At 47.5% G+C, this 17,870-nt stretch overlaps 1 protein-coding gene and 1 long non-coding RNA gene across 39 annotated transcripts in view; both read left to right on the forward strand.

The window, feature by feature from the left end:
• CACNA1C (calcium voltage-gated channel subunit alpha1 C) overlaps positions 1-17,870 on the forward strand; it is a 720,825-nt gene that overhangs the window by 288,964 nt on the left and 413,991 nt on the right. The gene's annotated exons all lie outside the window — the stretch shown is intronic.
• The window catches only part of LOC129525792 (uncharacterized), a 120,981-nt gene continuing 103,111 nt past the window's right edge, over positions 1-17,870 (forward strand). The window contains exon 1 of the long non-coding RNA XR_008670269.2: positions 1-17,870. This exon is cut by the window's right edge and continues 34,950 nt beyond it. This is a non-coding gene — a long non-coding RNA (uncharacterized lncRNA).

The raw sequence follows: 17,870 nt of genomic DNA on the forward strand, positions 1-17,870 counted from the left end.
CTGTCCTTCCCATTGTCTGAGCTGCCTTTTTCTTGACTACTTCTTAAGCCTCTGGATTTCTCCTTAAATATCAGCTCTAGGACGCCTGCCTGATGAGCTGAGGTCATTCCTACCCTCAAGTGACCTGGTGAATTAAGCAACAATACCAGGGATTCCAGGACAGTGAGTTTGAAGATCAGCATCTTTGCTGGCCTGGGGGAGGCCCTTGGCCTGCTGGGGGTGGATAGAGTGATGCTGACCTTCTGCACAGGCTTTGGGAGGGAACAGTTAGTTACCGCAAATGTCTGGCTATCCAGTTAGTTACTGCAAATGTCTGGCTATCTAGGTGAAGCACTCCCAACCCTCTGCTCCTCAACTGTAGTTGTGAATTACAGAGCTGGAAACAGCACACGGGGGCATTTGTTCCACTCCTGTTTCAGGGACAAAACTTAGGCCTGGGTCTCTAAAACCAGAGGTGCTTGATGCTTCATCCCAAGGCTAAAGGGGCAGATGCCCTCTCTATCTGGCACTGTGGTTTCCTCTACTTCCACCTTACTGCAGAGTGGGGGGCTGGAACGTTGGCAAGGATCGAGGACTCCTGTACCCTATCTCATTCTCCTCCCACACCCCTGTCCCTTCATTACAGATAATCCAACCTCTTTATTCTGTGGTTGCTGAATAGCATCCCCCAGGGAACCATCTTCCCTGCAAACGCAGGGTGACGCTGTGCAGTGGTTTCTCTGCCATCATCTTTTCTCTGCTGGGGATGCCAGAGCATAAACCCATGGTACAATGGAATGTGCCTGGTAGAAAGGATGAAGACGCGGGGGCTCCAGTGTGCTCCGCCCCTTCCTCTCTGTCAGCCTGAGTGCTCCCGCCCCCTTTGGGCCTCAGTCTCCCACAGAAAGGGAGAGCTGGGTGGCCCAGCAATCTCTGGAGCCCCTTTTGGCTCAGACCTCCTGCAGTTCTCTGTAGCCTCCTGGTTCCCAGTGTATTTTTAAAGGATCCTGTGTTATTTATCTCAGCATCTCTGCCCCCCTCCGCTCCACGCTGCTATCCATGCAGTAATGACATCCAAACACCCACACTGTATCTTAACAATCTGATGAGATAAATGCCTCATCCTTGGGCTCCGTGGACACAGAGTAGCAATTCTCCTATTCTGCTATCAAAGACCTCAGAGGCTCAGGCTACCAAGGCAGGATGAGCAGGCATGTGGATTGCCATGTGCCCATCATTGGGCAAAAACACATTCTCCCTGCCCCAAAGCCCCTGTTTTTCCCCAAAGCAGCCTCACTTTTTCCCTTCCTCCACCTCCAGAACAATGCCTTCGAGCCTGCTGGCATTTGAGAATGTGCCGGGCGGGCAGTACTGGGGGCATATGGCCTTGTTATTTTGATGGAGCTCCTAGTGGGATGCACCAGCCACTGGCCAGGTCCTGGAAATAATTAAGCTGAGCATATTGACCTGGGGGTTGCAGGGCCTTGGGCATGCTGCAACCTCCAACACCTGTTCTCATGCTCCTTCTGCAGTGACCCTCTCGTGCTCTAGGCACACCTGTTAGATGGAACCTGGGACTTTCAAGGTTGTCACTGCCAGGGCTGGCATGATGTGCTTGCACCACTGCTCCCTTTATGGACCTGGGAGTTGGGAAGGTGCAAGGTTCCAAGAGAAGCAGGAACTGATTTGGTCTTGTAGTGAAAATAGACCTGGCTCTGGTTTGGTAAGTGAGTGACCTTGGGCTTAGTTTCCCTAGAAGCAGAAATAGGATAACAGTAAGTCTTCCCACTTCAAGGAATGTTATAAGGATCGAGTGAGATCATGTGAAATTCTTAGGAAAGCTGCAAGGGAGTCTACCTACGAAACACAGAGGCCATGGGACACAGAGGGAGGAGTAAGGGCTCGAGCTGGGCAGGCCTGGGTGTGAATTCCAGTGTTTCTCTTCAGGCTGTGCTGCCTGGGGAAATGTACTTACCTCTCCTGAGCTTTTCTTTGCTCTTCTGTAAACCAAGGGATAATGAAGCTACACTGACTGGTTACTCACAATGATAACAGGAGTATCTATTATTTATTAAACGTTTATTTTGAGCCAGGACCTTTGTTCCTTTTCTTTTTAAAACCTCCATAAAATGTAGCCGGATTTGTAATCACACATTACTTCACGTGGACTTTGCCTGGTTTGTGTAGTGTCTCTGTGAGAGCAGGGGTTCTACGGGTGTTGCCCAGCACTGTGTTTCCAAAGCCCAGCACGTGCCTGGCCCATGGTGGGTGCTTAAGAAATGTTCATGCAGTCAAGGGGGTGCAGCTGCCTGGCAAGGAGAACCTGGGAAATTCATTTACCCTTCTTATTATTCAGTTCCTTCACCCGAACTCTCTCAGGCTGGAGCTGAGCTTTGGGTTCATAATATATGATTATTCTCCCCATGTAAAAATGACTACACTGAGGTCAGGAGAGGTTAAGTGCTGTGCCCTAGATCACTCAACTAGGAACGAGGGAACAAAGCCTTCTTGTACAGTACTTGACAGAGCCTCCTTGGAAGCTTGGGAAAAGGGTGTGGGCAGGACTGGGCAGGGAGGAAACAGGTGAGCACCTGCCGGATTCACCATCTGCCCCCATGAAGATACATGGAATCCTATCTCTCATAACCGCCCCCAGCCATGCCCATTTTACAGATAAGAAACTGAGGCTGAGAGGGAGAAAGAACCCGAAGCTCAGCTCCAGCCAGAGAGAGTTCAGGTAAAAGAACTGAATAATAAGAAGGGCAAATGAAGTTCCAGAGTTCCTTCATCCCAGGGTAGGATCCTCAGCCTTGCCAGGTAGCTGCACTCAGCCTCCCGCCCTCTCTGAGCAGGGGGGTTGGAATGTGTCTGCGAAGGGCAGCGAGGAAGGAGCCTGCTGGAATTCCTTCCCTGTGGCACATCTGGGAGGGGTATTCCCCCTGGTGATACTTGGGAAATCATGCTGGCCGGCTGGCCTCGCCAGTCCTTTTTTCCACTGTTCTTTTGGTCTCGGAGCACCCGCCAAACATCCGACACTGTTCAGGATCGATTGCACGTAAAATGAAGAATGGGTATTTAAAAAATAGGTTTTTTTGTGTTTTTCCCCCTGTTGTCATCTAAGAAGCAGGTTTTTAGGTTCTTTGATTCTCTCCCAGAATAACAACCATATGGGGCCTCCACTTACACTGAGCAGCCTGTGCCTTGTGCCAGGGACCGGTTTGTTTCCATTGTCAGCAAACCTTGACTGGCTCCAAACATTTTCAATCAGGTGGTTTCGGAAAGAGGGAGAGACTGAGGGGAAAGTGATGATGTGGTCCCTCTGAAGAGGGTTTAGCTTTCAAGAGTATGGCAGGGGTGGGGTCGACAGCCAGAGGGGTGTGACTTTGAGAAGCCAACTCACCGGCAGGATCCAGCGAGATCCAGGCTCGGTGGCTGGAACAAAGAACATTTTGAACCACACGGGGCTCTGGCATGTTTGTTGATCGACTTATCCAAGGCCTGGGCCAGCTGCTCTTGTTCCAGAAGATTTCATGGATTAACTCCCTGGGCTTTGGAAAATTGTTTCTTTTTTAAGAAAGGGAAGTTTTGAAAAGCAAGTGCTCCTGGGCAGGCTGGGGGTGTGGGGAGTGTTGGCTGGAGTGGGAGGTCACATTCGCCCCATGGTGGGATGGCCAAGGGCTCCCAGCGAGGGAACAGTTGAACCTGTGGTGTCCTGGGGGGAGGGTTCCTCTGAGGGACCCTAATGGACAGAGGAGTGTGGTCCCCTGAGCCTGGGAGCATCGTGGGCATTTAGACCAAACCACAGGAAGGGCTCCCCAATGCTGAAGGTTGCTAGGCGCTGGGGGAGGTTCCCCGGGAGACTGTGGCTAGAAACACCATCTGCCAAAGATGATTTAGTTCTGGAAGAGGCAAGGGATAGAACGAGATGGTCCTTTCTGTCCCAGTTAATCTTGGTGCTGTTCATTCCGGGCTGAGCATTCCCTTCCTGAAGTGGAATGGAAGACAGACTCGGCCTTGGGCAGACTCTGAGCATCTTGTGAAAGGGAGAGTCTTACCTCCTTGGCTTTGTCCCCACCCCCTGCCCAGGGTCGGATATCTTGGGTGCTTGCCGGCTCTCTGCCCACTGTCCTGCCCTGGCAGCAGGTACCGGCAAGCCTGTGTGCCGTGTGGGGTACAGGGAGTAGTGGGCACATGATTAAATACTCATGCTTTGTCAAAACACTGACAGTTACAAAATGCCTCCGCGTCTACTCAGGGAAGGGTGAGCAATGAGGAAAATGACTTCAATATGCAAAAGACATTCCAAGGAGTCCGGGAGGGAATGCTCATTCTAGAGCCAGGAGGGAGTCATGGGAATTAGTTCTTGATTTATAGACTGGCTGAAAGAAATCACCTAGGTTAAACCTGCCTAAATTCTGCTATCTGTGTATGTGCTTAAGGGGATGGGCTCAATGAACTTTGAGACTGTCTCTTCTCTACTGATGGGAGTGACAGTGAAGTTCCTGATGAAGGAAGGTTTAGGGTAGAGAAATTCTGAGCCCCTGGGTTCTGGATTCAAAATCATACACAGCCCTCTAGACAACATAGATGTACAGTCGTACAGTCTTTGTGGAGAATTTGAAAAACGAGAATGGTGATTATTTACTTAGGACAGGTTTGGGTACAGCCACTCATGGAAGCCAGGAACCAGCTTCTAACCACGGAAGCTTTGTGTTTTCTGTATAAACTGTCCTTGACTACAGACAAAGAATGGGTACCGAGTGTTCAGTTGGCATCATAATAGGAAACAGAATTCTACACAGATGGTTCAACGGAACAGAGTTTTTTGAGGGGCATATTTACGGAGGGGTAAGGAGACCAGCAAGGGATATTGAGGCACCCAGGGCTAAACTTAGAGGGAAGCTGTCATCACCCTAGGGCCTGAGGAGGAAGGGGAGAAAATACTGTTTGGGGGGCCTGGTGGGAGCTGTAGCTGGGAGGAGGACCATGAGGGAGAAACCATAGTCATGGAAGGATGTTGTCACTGCCAGGACCAAGGCACCAAGGTACGGGGACATGGAAAGAAAACACCCTGCCTTCTCTGTCCTCCCATCTCCACTCTCTTATTGACGCTGCTCATTGGCCAAACCAACCTGAAGCTGGAGGGCCAGGGAGCCGGGCACCTCAAGCAGTCCCCATGCACCAAGCTTCCAGGGCACGGGGTCAGGGAACAGAGGGTGGAAGGGGTCTAGGGGAGCCAGCAGGGAGCTGGAGCTCATTTGTAATATTTGTCTTGTTTAGCCAACTCTAGAAGGCTTGTCCTGAGAAGGCGAGCTTCGAAAGCTGTTACTGACTCTTAAAGTATTCTGTCGTCAAGACTAGTGTGTTTACCTTGCAAACTACCTTGAGCCAGCTGTAATGAAATTCTGAAATGTCTCCCATACACCCTCCTTCTCTGTGAAATGTCAGCTTTTTGAGGGCAGGGCCTGATTCTTTTATGAGCAGTTGTCTTGAATCACTTCAACCCCTCCACACCTGGAGTGCCTTACATACACTTTCCAGAATGCCGTACTCAGTGACCCCTCATGTCAATGTTTTGAGGCTTTTGAATTGGTCAAGGCAACCGTCTTGCTGAGTGGCCTGAGTTCTCCAGTGAGAGAACACGAGTAGTCTCCTTGAGTGGGGGCCACAGCACGCCAGACGTGGTGATGGAACCCTCTACGGTATAGAGAGCCCACGGCCATGCCACCCAGCCAGACAGGAACTCAGGAGGCCAGGATGGAGGAAGCAGGAGTGGAAGGTCATTGGACTCCCTTTCTGGTTTAAGCTTGGCCATGCGATGCCTTAAGTAGGGCTCGTGGTCCTCAAATGTCACCTCCATCCTGATGCCACAATGTCTGTATTGCCACTATTCCAATTCTTCTTTTGGGTGAAGTCTTACTCCACCTGCGGGGAGAGCACATGAAATCATTAGCAAGTGCTGGCACAGACAGCCGTTCCCCTCCCTGGCCAGGCCGGAGGGGCTGGATGGTGGTGGGGGGTGTGGGTGAGGTCATGAAAGGCGAGATGAAGGGTGTCTAGACACTCCCTTTGCCGAGGGCTGGTGGCCTGTTGCTTGCTCTCTAGGACAACGTGGATCTGTTGGGGGTAATGGCAGACACTGTTCTTTCGCATCCAGCTGTCTCTTCCTCTCCTGAGTCCCACGGGGTCCTGGGCCCGATAGGCTCTGTCACCTCCAGCCTGTATTGGGTAGCCACCTGCCACTACTCAGGCCGGGTTGGAAGGGCCTGTGAGGGGTGGGGTGGGGGATCCAGTTCATGGCTTCCAGGGCCAATTTGGGTGAAATTCAGATGTTCTTCGACTCCTGTGTTTCTACTTCCCAGTTTCATTCTAAATGGAAAACATTTCTGTAGGTTTAAGTCCAAGGTGCAGCCCCAGAGCGGGTATTTTCCCTTTTGAGAAGTGGAGGCTACCCTGAGCCTTGGGAAAAGTACTCAGAGAGAATCTCCCCCATGAGGCAGTGTAGCTTAAGGAGTTAGGTATTCTGAGTACCTCCAAAGGCTGTTCGCTCTTTCCATTCCAGCTCAGACTGCCTGAGTTCAAGTCCTGGTGTTGCCACTTACTAGCTGGGTATAAGTTATTTAACATTTTAGTTCCTCGATACCCTAATCTATAAAATGGGGATGAAAATAGTGTCTATGGTAGGGAATTAGTATGAAGATTAAACAGTTTAAATTGTGTCAAGGCCAGGCATGGTGGCTCACTCCTGTAATGCCAGCATTTAGGGAGGCCGAGGCAGGAGGATTGCTTGAGCCCAGGAGTTTGCCACCAGCCTGGGAAACATAGTGAACCCCATCTCTACAAAAATAAAAATTAGCAGAGCATGGTGGTGCATGCCTGTAGTCCCAGCTACTTGGGAGGCTAAGGCAGGAGGATTGCCTGGGCCCAGGAGTTTGAGGCTGCAGTGAGCTGTGATCACACCACTGTACTCCAGCCTGGGTGAGAGAGTGAGACTGTCTAAAAAAAAATGTTTAAGTGTGTCAAGTGCAGAAAACAGTGCTTAATGCATGCCATGTGCCATGCAAATGTTTGCTCTTATTTATTTCTTTTTTTTTTTTTTTTTTTTTTTGAGACGGAGTCTCGCTCTGTCGCCCAGGCTGGAGTGCAGTGGCGCGATCTCGGCTCACTGCAAGCTCCGCCTCCCGGGTTCACGCCATTCTCCTGCCTCAGCCTCCCGCGTAGCTGGGACTACAGGCGCCCGCCACCACGCCCGGCTAATTTTTTGTATTTTTTAGTAGAGACGGGGTTTCACTGTGTTAGCCAGGATGGTCTCGATCTCCTGACCTCGTGATCCGCCCGCCTCGGCCTCCCAAAGTGCTGGGATTACAGGCGTGAGCCACCGCGCCCGGCCTGCTTTTATTTATTTCAAGAAGCATACTCTTCTGGGCAGAGCATCCTCCTAGGACTCTGGAGAGATGGAGCATCCACAAGGCCACCAATGGGACTAGTATCCCCCAGCGTTCCCCAAGCATCTCTTCCATCGAGCTATTGCCTTGCTCACAACCCCTCAGTGAGTTGCTTGTCTGGAGATGCAGGCCAAATCAATCCTGTCTACAATCTGCTGTCTGGCTGTGCCCATTCCTGGCCACAAACCCGCTGCTTCACCAGGAAAATCTGTTTATGGGCCCCATTCTCCTACTTGTTTTCACCTCTGCCTTACCCTGCCTGAAAAGCTCTCCTTCCTCACCTTTCCCTCCAAAGCCTATCCATTCTTCGATTCCAGCTCCAGTTCTGCCCTGAAGGCTTGTCCATGCCTGTGGATCACCATCCTCTGCCTCCTGTCTCCTCCTGCTTCCCCGGCTGATGTCTGCCTCGTATCATCAGTCATCTCCTCCCAAGCAGCCTATTGCTTTCTCTACTGACGCCTTGAGCCGGAAGCCAGACAGCAGATATTCCAAAACTGAAAACCTGTGGATTTGCCTGTATATTTGCTATATTTCTTAAGAACACAAGAAAGGCTGAACTTCCTGGAAGTTATTCCTAGGGCCAGCGTCACGGGAGTTTGACGGTTGGCTGTGTAGAGCAGTCACTCCAAGGCAGTTGATTTGCTCTGTTGTTCTTCTCACCCCATCAGTATTATAATGTGGAGCTTCCTCTGCATTGTGCCGTGAGATGACAGCAAAAGGGCTGTGGCCACTGCCTGGGACTTGATCCTTCGCTGAAACAGGGACACTTTCTATGACTAGTGCTACGTTACATTTATCTGTTCTATTGGACACATGTTCGTAGGCCCAGGATCAGAATAAAATAGCTCCACAGCTAGAAGAAATCAGTTTATAGGCAAACAAGACTCTGATGTTGGCCCTTAAAAAGAAACTGCTCATATTACATATTACAGTTTAATTTTGTCCGCGTTAGAAGGTCCCAGTGATATCTTTGCTTCTTGACTGTAGTCTAGTGTTTAAAGGTTATTTGCCCAGGTGACCTTTTTATCTTTTCCAATCTAAATACAGTTGTCCCTTGGTATCCACAGGTGATTGGTTCCAGGACTCCCCAACCCCTTGGATACCAAAATCCTTAGGTACTCAAGTCCCTTGCATAAAATGCATAGTGTTTTCATATAACCTATGCACATCCTCTTGTGTACCTTAAATCATCTCCAGGTTACTTATACTACCTAATATGGTGTAAGTGCTATATAAATAGTTCTTATGATGTACTGTTTTCATTTACTGGTATGATTTTTATTGTCATATTATTTTTATTAAAAATTTTCTTTTCAAATATTTTCTATCTGTGGCTGGTTGAATCACCAAGAATGCAAAGGGCCAACTGTATCAACAGCTCAAAGTGGAGAGCCCAGGGCCCAGGCACGGATCATCAGGGGAAGTACAGGGCTGGCAGAGAAGAAACTGGACTCCCAGAGCCGGCTCTTTCTGTGGGCTGGGAGCTCCTCCAGGCTGCTGGGTTAGGACCAGCAGGACGGCCAGAACCATGGAGACATGCTGCTGGTTTTGGAGATGGGGAGAGGCATGTGACCTTTTCTGGGAATCAAATCAGAGTGAAACCAGAAGAAGAATCTAGACTTCTTGGGGTAACTTGGCAAACAAAGCTCAGATAGACGGAGGGGTGTTCAAGGAACTTGGCACGATTTCCTATGGGCTAAGAGAAGACGCTTGTAAATCTGAAAGGGCAACATAGGGAAAGTTCCTACAGGGAAGGGAGACGGTCAACCCCCTCTCCCTGACCCCGGGCTTGGTTAGGGGGCAGAGAACGGGAGGGGGTCAAGGAGGCTGTCTGTTTCCCTCAGTGCAAATGCCTGGACAGCACGTGTGTGCAGGCTGTGCCCCTGACCTGATGAGCACCTGATGGGTGGCTGTTGACTGACTGTCCATGCAAGGGGTGTGGGCTGTGCTTGGCAGCCTCCAGCAGGCAGGGCTTGTTCACCTGCGTCCTGTCCAGCACGCGGCAGGAGCTATCCTGGCCTCAGTGTTAAAAGGTGGCCCTGGGTCGAAGGAGTGGCATAAGGTCCCACTTGGGTGCTTGATAATGATCTAGAGCCTCGTGCCCTTATCTTCACGGCCTCCTTGTTTATGGCAGCAAGTCCTCGTCCTGTGGGCCCCATTTCTAAGCTGGACGTCCAGCAGTTCCCTCAGAAAGTGCTGTGGGGCCCAGGCGTCCTCTCAGAGGATATGAGCACTCCTGAGTCGTTCTCACTGCGTGTGTTCATTTCACTCACTGCCTGCTTCCTTCGTTCAGCTCCAAGTACCTGCTGATGTTTCTGAGCTAGGAGGGCTTCCTTCAGGTAATAGGGGAAGCATGATCTGGAAAAGGGAAGGTTTCCTTTTGCCCCATGGAGAGACGTCCTGAGACACTTCATCAACCAGGAAGGCTCCCAGGCAGCCACTGGGTTGCAGTGAAAGTGTTTAGCCGCTGGTGACTGCTCTGGTGAGACTTGTGAGAGAGAACAGTGACGGTGAGCACAGCAGCCCCTCAGAAAGCAAACCAGGGAGTGGCTGCCCGACGTGCACGGTTTCTAATTCACACGGTCCCTGCATAAGCTAGGCATTCCTGTATCCTGTTTTCACATGAGGAAACTGAGGCCCCTGGAACTCACGTAGTTTGCCCAAGGCCATCTAACTAGGAGGCCGTAATTAGTGAAGCTGGGATTCACACCTAGGGCTGTCTGATTCCGAAGCTGGGCTCTTTCCACGGTATGGTCTGAGGGTGCAGTCTAGACCGGGGACTGATGGGGTTTGTCTGAAGGAACATGAGATGGTGGAGTGCCAGGCTGGCTGGTGTGGGGCCCCGGCTGGGATGAGACGGTGTCTTCAAGTGTCAGGGATGGACGAATGTCCCTGTCAGGAGATGTTGGTCCCTGGCAGCCAGGCATGGTGGCAGCACTCCCAGCCTGGCCTGCCCTGCACAAACCTTCAGGCACACAAGGCCTCTTGACAGAGTGATGATTGGGATTCCATGCCTGCACCAGTGGTGGGAGAGATGCGGGTGAAACAAGGGGGAAAGGACCGTAATTACCTCTTAACAGGTTTCCACATTTCTCTGCTGTCAGAATGGTTTTGTTTTCTGATTTATTTTGATCTGCTTGAAAATTAGTTGTGGCAGTGTGTTTGGTGTGTAATCATTGTCCTGCTAGCTAGCAGTCATCATCAGCAATGTTAGCCGGCAAACGTGATCTTTCTTTCCTTTGCCCAATACATGTCAGGCTCTGTGTGGCAAGGGCGAGGGAGAGGCATGACTATGTGTCTCTGCCTGTCTGTGGACCCCGACTCCTCACCATCACCCAACAGGGGACAGTCCTGCTGGCTGTGTCTTCCCGGAAGGCTCGTGCCGGCACAGATTGTCTGGTGAGCCCGCCAGCTGTACCGCATCGCTCTGTGCATGTGACCAAGCTCTCTCCTGGCCCCCCGTTCCATCCCACATGCAGCCTCCGTCCACTGTCCCCCAGCGCGCAACCCCCACACAGCCCCACCCTTGACCTGCCACCTCCATCTGCACCTGCTTGTGGAGCCTGTGTCATGGAAGAGAGGCGGCCTGACCACTCTAAGCCCACGGCACCACTGGATCTTTCCCCTCTCTCTGTGAGAAGATGGCCAGTCTCAGATTGGATTTGACCTTTTCTCTTGTGGTCGGGCCAGGAAGAGCAGGAAACCATCGTTAGGGCACGGAAGCATAGGTGGGAGAAGACAGCCAGCACTGTAGAGTGTGGAGGGCTCAGTGCTTCCAGGGGTGGATGTTCAGCAGCAGGCCCCCTCTGGTCTTTGGTGAAGGTTGTCTGCAACGAGCCCTCAAAAAACGTGGGTTTTGAGCCAGACGGAAAGTCATCAAGCCCAGTTACAGTCATCCCTTGGTGTCTGTGGGGAGACTGATTCCTGGACCCCTCTCAGATACAAAACCCAAGGATGCCCATGTCCTTTTATGTATGTAGATTATATGCACATACTACACCATTTTATGTATTTTACATATGGTATATTTCATTTTTTAATTTGTATAATTTTTTAATGATTTTTTTTCCTAATATTTTTTACCCAAAGCTGGTCGAATCCGTGGGTACAGAGGGCCAGCTGTATTTCATTATTCAGAGCAGAAAACTGACACCTAACACATAGGCAAGGATATGCTTAAGAACTACTGTTGGTTGGCGCCAGGCCTGGGATATGAACCCGAATCTCTGTTGCAGTCTGTCCAAAAGTGGGCTGAGCTGGTTTCAGGATTGGAGCAGACAGCTGTCCATGTGCTGGAATTTGAGGGATCTGCCATTTCCTCCCTAGAATTTCTACCTTTAGCATTACCTTTGAAGTAAGTCAGGGATTACCAAACATTACCAAAGAACTCTTTCTTCCCACATGACCCAACACAGAACAGAAAAGAGCAGAGATGCTTTGGTTCAAGTGCATGGGAAAGAACGGATGATTCAGAGCTGACCTGTTCAGCTTCTCCTGATTCTCCAACGAGGTCCCCTATGCTTCTTGCTAGAACCTTTAGAGCTCCATGGAGTATAGTGAGAAATGTTTATGGCCTCTATTACCAGGGCAGATGAATAGGTGCAGACGTTAACAGCTTCTACACCTTAATTAGCATGGGTGTGTTTAGCAGAGTAATTGAGATCAGAGACTAGGTTGATAAAAGAATAGGGTTCCCAACAGGATAGTTTTTGATTAAGTAAATATTTGGAGCACTATGGAAATGCTTGAAACATAGGAAGGGCAAGTTCAGCTGGGGTGCATTGGGATGACAGAGGGTGGAGTAGCGGGGTAGGGTGAGAATCAGGGCAGCCTGGAAGCTGGGGCCTGAATCACTGGGGCAGGGACCAGGGAGACCAGAGAGACCAGAGAAGGTCTCAGACATAAACTCTAGCTACTCCATAAAACTACCTGGAGCATGAAAATCCCAGCGCCTCTGCCACGGCCTAGACTCTGCACGTCACAGGGGTTGCAAAGTCACAAAAAAGATGATGGCATTGAGCTTTCCTATCAGGAACTATGTCCTCAACTAATATTAATAGCTGACATTTGCACAGCACTTCACAGTTAATATAACACTCTCATATGTTAGGTGCTTCTCTTAATACCCCTTGAGGTAGCTATTGTTATTGTTATTATTACCTTCTTTTAAAGGTGTGGAAACACAGGGTCAGGGGCCCCGTGAGCCATTACTTGGAAACACTGTCATTAACAATTACTTCTTATAGTTGTTTCTAGCAACTCATGTCCTGGAAATGTCTGGTTTAATTCATCTCTCTCTCCTTCTAGTAGACAGACAGACAGACAGACAGACAGACACACACACACACACACACACACACACACACACACACACACACACACACACAGAGGGCTGATAGGGAAGATGACTTCTCTTCTTGCTTCTCCATAGCTGTTTCCCAATTGTTGCTCTCTGACAAAAAAAACCCCTTCAGAACCCTCAGCCCTGCTCAGAAATCTAAGGAGGTTTCAGGCAGCAACAGTGGGGTCCACCCCACCCTGAAGGGCTGCTGCAAAGATCTCCAAGAGGAGGCCCCCAACACCATTCCTCTTGAAGGTCCCAGTTCAGTGCGGCTTGAGTCCTTCACCTCTGAGTCTCAGCCAGGCAACATCCGAAGGAGCTGAGGAAGCCTTCTCTCTCCTGCCTTCTCTACCTCACAGGAGATGGCTCCTGTCCTCCCCATCTCCCTCCCACCATAACCGCTCACCAAAAATTGACCTGTTTTCTCTGATGCTGCTTTATTGCATGTTAATACTTCATTACTGGACTTGATTCCGTTACACACGCACAGAGCAAGCAGAGCAGAGGGTCCTGAGCATGCGGCATTAGATGGAGAAACTGTCTCCAGTCTCACTCGTCGTGCCGAGATGGGTTGCACGGCACACCACTCTTAGCACAGACTGAGGCTGGCCAGGCCACCCATGCTGGGTGCTGACAGGCCTCAAGCCTGCAGTGAGGGCCAATCTCAGTCCTCATGATCTGCACTGGGGACAGAAGGCATCTGATTTTAAATTCCATAGGAATAAACCAATGGGTGGAGTCACCAAATATCCAGATGTTTTCTCCCAGCTTTCATATCTGCCATTTATTTTTAAAGATGTTTTAATGGACTAGGTATAATTTTCATACATAAGATTCACCCACTCAGTCTGTTGTTCTATGAATTTTTAAAAACAGCTTATCTGAGGTATAATTGGCATATAACAAACTGCACATATTTCAACTGTATACTTTGGAAAGTTTCAACATTGACCATCAGTGCAATCAAGAGGGTGAGCATATCCATCACTCCCAAAAGTTTCCTTTTGCCCCTTTGTAATCCCAGTAGCTCAGCCCTCCTCCCCACCCCTGCTATCTCTTTTCTGTCATCATAGATTAGTTTATATTTTCTATTGTTTTATATCAATGAAGTCATACAGCATGGACTCTCTTGAGTGCCTTCCTTCATTCAGCATAATTATTTTGAGGTTTACACATGTCTCTGGATGTACTGATAGCTTATTCCTTTTTATTGCTTAGTTGTGTTCCATTGTATGGATATAGCACAGTTTATCCATTCACCTGTTGAGCTGTTTCCAGTTTTGAGCTATTTAAATAAAGCAGCTATGAACATTTGTGTATAAGGCTTTGTACGGATGTATGCTTTCCTTTTCTCTTGGGTAGATACCTGGGAGTGGAATGGTTACATCATGTGGTAGTGTACGTTTAGCGTTTTAAGAAGTTGCCAAACTCTTTTCCAAAGTGGTTGTGCCATTTTGTGCTGCCATCAGCAGTGTATGAGAGTTTTGGTTCTTCTACATCCTCACCAACACCTGGTGTGGTCAGTATTTTTAATTTTAATTTTAGTCATTATAATGTGTATGCAGTGGTATCTCATTGTGTTTTAAATTTGCATTTTCCTGAAGACTAACAATATTGAACATCTTTCCTGTGGTTATTGGCCACTCATATATATTTTTTGGTGAAGTATCTGTTCATATATTTTGCACACATTATACTTGGGTCATTTTCATATTATTGCATTATGAGGTTTCTTTATATATTCTGGCTGGCTATAAGTTTTAAAATCAGATATGTGCTTTGCAAATATTTTATCTCAGTCTGTGTCATCTTTTCTCTCTCATCTTTGTTGGAAGTCATTTTCCATATATGTGTTGGTCTATTTCTAGACCATCTGTTCAGTTCCATTGATCCATTTGTCTATTTTTACACCAATACCACACTGCTTTGATTACTATAGCTTTATAATAATAAGTCTTGAAATCAGATAGTGCTAGTTACCCCTTCATCTTTGTGATTTTTCATAGTTGTTTGGTTATTCTAGACCTTCTGCATTTCCATATGAATTTTAAAATCAGTTTGCCTATTTCTACAAAGAAAAGTGTTTGCTTCATGTATTTATTTGGAAGCTCTGTTAATAGGTGCATGAACATTTAGGATTGTTATGCACCCTTGAAGACTTGACCCCTTTGTTGTTTTGAAAAGCCCTTTTTAATCGCTAGTGATACCCTTGGCGCTGAAATTTATTTTGCCTTATATTAATATAGATGCTCCAGTGTCCTTTTGACTGTGTTAGTATCGTATAGTTGGTCCTTTGTATTCTCAGGTTCTGCACATGCAGATTGAAAATATTGGAAAATAAAAATAAAAAATATAACAAAAGTAATGCAAATAAAAAATACAGTATCAACTATTTACATAGCATTTATATTGTATTGGTTTTTATAACTAATCTAGAGATGATTTAAAGCATATGGAGGGATGTGGATAGGTTATATGCAAATATCATACCATTTTATATAAGGGACATGAGCATCTGAGGATTTGGGTATCTGTGGGGCAGGAGGAGGTGTGTCCTAGAATCAATCCTCTACAGTTACTGAGGGACAGCTGCATATCTTTTTCTGTTCCTTTACTCTTAACCTATTTGTGTCTTTATATTTACAGTGGATTTCTCATAAGCAGCAGATAGGTGGGTCTTGCTCTTTTATTCAGCCTGACTTAATTGGCATATTCAACCAATTTGCTATTGATACCTTGCTATGCTTAAGTTTAACCTCTTGTTGTTTTCTGTTAGTCCCATGTAGCCTTTGTTCCCTTTTCCCTCTTTCTCTGCCTCCTTTTGGATTAACTGAGTATTTTTAAGGATTCAGTTTCATCTCTTCTGTTGACTTATTAGCTAAAATCCATTGTTTTGTTATTTTAACAGTTGCTGTAGGGCTCATAGTATACATTCTTTTTTTTATTATACTTTAAGTTTTAGGGTACATGTGCACAACGTGCAGGTTAGTTACATATGTATACATGTGCCATGTTGGTGTGCTGCACCCAGTAACTCGTCATTTAACATTAGGTATATCTCCAAATGCTATCCTTCCCCCCGCCGCCACCCCACAACAGGCCTTAATCATCGCAGTTTGTCTTCAGTTGTTACTAAACCACTTCACATATAGTACAGGAACTTCACAATAGCACACTTAGATCACTCCCTTCCTGGCCTTTATGCCGTTGCTGCCATACATGCTAATTGTGCATTTGTTCTAAACCTCACAATACATTGTTACTGTTTTCGTTTAGGCAGTCAATGATCTTGTCAATGAAAATCATATATACTTAACCATGTCAGTACCATTTCTGGTACCCTTGATTCCTTTATGTAGATCCACACTTCTATCTCATATTATTTTCCTTCTGCCTAAAGGACTTCCTTTAGCATGTCTTGCAGTGCAAGTCTGCTAGGATTAAAATCTTTTAGCTTTTCTATGTCTGAAGAGAAGTCTTTATTTTTCACTTTTTATTTCCGAAGGATATTTTTACTTAGTATAGAATTCTCAGGTGATAGTTTTTCCTTCCGTGACTATAAAGCTGTGATTCCACTGTCTTCTTGCTTGTGTTGTTTCTAATAAGAAACCTGCTGTCCGTCTTGTCTGTTCCACTGTACCTGAATGTGTCTTTATGCCCTGGCTACTTCTGACGTTTTCTCTTGATCACTGCTTTGAGGAATTTGATTATGATGTGCCTTGGTATAATTCTTTTTTCATGTTTCTAGTGCTTGGCATTCCTTGAGCTTCTGGAACCTGTGGGTTTATATTTTTAAAATTAAAATTGATAAATTTCTGGCTATTATTTATAATTTTTTTTTTTGCTTCTCCCCCCATTCCTGTGAGAACTCTAATTACACATGTATTAGGCTGCTTGACGTTGTCGAACAGATCACTGGCACTTTCATTTTATTTAATTCTTTTTTTTCCTATGTCCTTCATTTTGGACAGTTCCTATACTATGTGTTTATGAATCTTCTCTTTTTTTGCCATACATAATTTGCCTGCCTTCTTCCCTCCCTCATTCCTTCTCTTCCTTCCTTTAGAAGAACCTAGGGGGATTTACCTAATTGTATAATGATTATTATTTCAGAACCAATCCAGAGCTTCCGTTCCCAAAGCCAGACTACCGGTTGGAGATTCTGGAGGGAGGGAACACAGGGGGTGACATTCCTGGAATTTGGGGGACTTCGCAGGACTTGACACTTTAGAGGCTGGATTAGGGTACATCCAATTTCTCCTGCTTCCTCCCTCTTCTTCTTTCCTATCCCCAAAGTAAGGAGAGTCCTGTGAGCCCAAAGGCACTAGACAGCCCTAGCACACTCTTGGCAGGCAGGGCTGAACGCCCGGATTTCCCTCTCAGTAGGGAAGACTTAGGGAGCCTCTCACAGGAGCGAGACAGGAACAGCAGCTTTATGGAAACTGAGTTCCAAGTCAACACCCGGAAGAAAACTCAGGCTCCCCTGTAGGCCTGGAAAGCTTTGTCTGAGACAATGACCTTAGGAGGAGGTCACCAAAACCACTCCTTCCCTCACAGCTCACGGGATCAGAGTCAGCTGTGCCTGCTGAATGAGTGGTCAGGTACAGCGCACCTGCCTCCTGCCAGAGAAAAGGAGACCTGCAGTCTGGCTGCGGCAGGTCTCAGCAGAATCTTTAGCTTTCTTCAGGCTTGATCAGCCACCTCAAGACCTGTGCTCATTTAAAGAACAGAGAGTACATGTAAGTTAGGAATGTTCTCGACTTCAAGTAACAGGATACTTAAGAACTCTGAATTGGTTCAGCAGCTCAAGATGCCACTGAGAACCAAGGCTCTTTCTCTCTTTCCACTTCCTTATACTAAGCCTGTTGGCTTTTCATATTCAAGCTGATTTCCTTATGGTTGCAAGATGGTTGTCAGTGGGGCTCCAGGCATCACACCCCCATTCAAGGCAGGTGGAACCAGGAAGGAGTGGAGCCAATAACACTCTGGCCCTTTTTTTTACATAAAACAGAGGCTTTCCCAGAAGTCCCTAGCATAGTACTTCTTGAATTTAATCTACACAAGGATCCCCTGGGAATCTTGTTAAAATATAGGTTTGGATGTTG

This window comes from Gorilla gorilla, chromosome 10 (assembly GCF_029281585.2).
Source record: "Gorilla gorilla gorilla isolate KB3781 chromosome 10, NHGRI_mGorGor1-v2.1_pri, whole genome shotgun sequence".
NCBI classification, from domain to species: Eukaryota; Metazoa; Chordata; class Mammalia; order Primates; family Hominidae; genus Gorilla; species Gorilla gorilla.